Source organism: Macrobrachium rosenbergii, chromosome 47 (assembly GCF_040412425.1).
Source record: "Macrobrachium rosenbergii isolate ZJJX-2024 chromosome 47, ASM4041242v1, whole genome shotgun sequence".
NCBI classification, from domain to species: domain Eukaryota; kingdom Metazoa; phylum Arthropoda; class Malacostraca; order Decapoda; family Palaemonidae; genus Macrobrachium; species Macrobrachium rosenbergii.
Genome location: NC_089787.1, coordinates 24,478,048 through 24,480,618, shown reverse-complemented (window position 1 = coordinate 24,480,618; position 2,571 = coordinate 24,478,048).

Sequence of the window (2,571 nt, the reverse complement as noted above, 5' to 3'; positions counted from 1 at the left end):
CGCTGAATCATTAATAGACGCCTGTGTGTGTGTGTGTGTTTTTTTTTTTTTTACTTCTTGCAAGCGCTGTCGATGTTCGGAAATCTATATATTCTGAAATGAGCTGCGACAACTGTCTCTCTCTCTCTCTCTCTCTCTCTCTCTCTCTCTCTCTCTCTCTCTCTCTCTCTCTCTGTTGGTATGACTGAAGTGCTCTCTCTCTCTCTCTCTCTCTCTCTCTCTCTCTCTCTCTCTCTGTAGATATAAATGACTTGGTATTTGGCCATATGAACTATTAGCATAACAGTTTACACAAATATCTCTCTCTCTCTTAAATCTCTCGTATTTGGCCATATGAACAATTAAATTTATAACTATTTATACAAATTCTCTCTCTCTCTCTCTCTCTCTCTCTCTCTCTCTCTCTCTCTCTCTCTCTCTCTCTCTCTCTCTAGTATAAATGACTTGGTATGTGAATAATTGGATTTATAGCAGTCTACACAAGTTTCTGTCTCTCTCTCTCTCTCTCTCTCTCTCTCTCTCTCTCTCTCTCTCTCTCTCTCTCTCTCTCTGTTGGTATGACTGATTTAGTGCTCTCTCTCTCTCTCTCTCTCTCTCTCTCTCTCTCTCTCTCTCTCTCTCTCTCTCTCTCTCTCTCTCTCTCTGTAGATATAAATGACGTAGTATTTGGCCATATGAACTATTAGATTTATAACAGTTTACACAAATATCTCTCTCTCGCTTAAATCTACGTCGTATTCTGGCCATATGAACAATTAAATTTATAACAATATATACAAATTCTCTCTCTCTCTCTCTCTCTCTCTCTCTCTCTCTCTCTCTCTCTCTCTCTCTCTCTCTCTCTCTCTCTCTTAGTTGGTATAACTGACGTAGTACTTCGGCACACGGAAATAAATAACAACATAGCTCACAAACTTATACAGGTGGGTCGGTTGGTAGCACCCTTACATATCATTCGAGAATTTTGACGCTTGCCGAGGAAGTTATCGAAGCCGCTCCATAAAAATCTGCCATAGGGGAAACGTCCAGTTCCCCTGAAGGCACTGCGCCCTTCTGCCACGCTTGAGGGAACACCCTGCGTCAGCGTGTGACGCCCTTGGTGGAACCTGAAGGGATTAGGACGATGGGAAGGGCTTGGGTTGGAAAAGCGATCGGGGTGACTGAGGCAGTTGCCAGTGGGAATGTTTATTTTTCCTCTCTCTCTCTCTCTCTCTCTCTCTCTCTCTCTCTCTCTCTCTCTCTCTCTCTCTCTCTCTCTCTCTCTCTCTCTCCTAGACACTAACTTTGTAAATTATCCAAAGATAAATTCCTGCCTCGGTATTCCACCATGAAATTATTACCATTATTACTATTATTATTATTATTATTATTATTATTATTATTATTATGCATTCCACGTTATTGTTATTATTATTATTATTATTATTATTATTATTATTATTATTATTATTATTATTATGCATTCCACATTATTATTATTATTATTATTATTATTATTATTGTGCATTCCACATTATTATTATTATTATCATTATTATTATTATTATTATGCATTCCACATTATTATTATTATTATTATTATTATTATTATTATTATTATTATTATTATTATTATTAACAAGAGGACAACGACCCACTTCTGTCGAGTGGGACTTTCCATTAGTTAAGCCGTGATGGATATTACGCCTCCGTAATTGTGTCAGATTACGGCAATTTATGTTACGGTTTCAATTAGCGCCAAAAATTACGGCCGGAAATTCCGGCTGCAATTGACTGCTGATGGCGATTCCAATGGAGGATTCCAGCGGCGTCGTTTGTTCCGGATTTTTCACTGGATTCCTCGTCATGGTCGTTTATTTTTTAGTTTTCTGTGAAAGAAAATATTGTGCCGGCTTTTGCTGTCCGTAATTTTTTCTGTCATTTTTTTTTTTTTTTTTGCCCGCACTTTTTCCTGTCCGTAATTTTTTCTGTCCGCACTTTTTTCCTGTCCGTAATTTTTTCTGTCCGCACTTTTTCCTGTCCGTAATTTTTTCTGTCCGCACTTTTTCCTGTCCGTATTTTTTTGTCTGCACTTTTTTCCTGTCCGTAATTTTTCTGTCCGCACTTTTTTCCTGTCCGTAATTTTTCTGTCATTTTTTCTGTCCGCACTTTTTCCCTGTCCGTTCTTTTTTCTGTCCGTACTTTTTTCTGTCCGTACTATTTTTCTGTCCGCACTTTTTCTGTCCGTACTTTTTTCTGTCCGCACTTTTTCTGTTCTATCCGCACTTTTCTGACCGCACTTTTCTGTCCGCACTTTTTCTGTCCGTACTTTCTCTGTCCGCCCTCAGATCTTAAAAGCTGTTGAGGCTAGAGGGCTGCAAATTGGTATGTTGATCATCCACCCTCCAATCATCAAACATACCAAATTGCAGCCCTCTAGCATCGGTAGTTTTTATTTTATTGAAGGTTAAAGTTACCCACGATCGTGCGTCTGGCCCCGCCGAGTCCAATCCAATTCCGTAGGCGCCTCCGACGCACTTTCACTCGACCGCATCTGGGGATCAACCGAGCGTTGTCCGGTCGTAGCTGAGA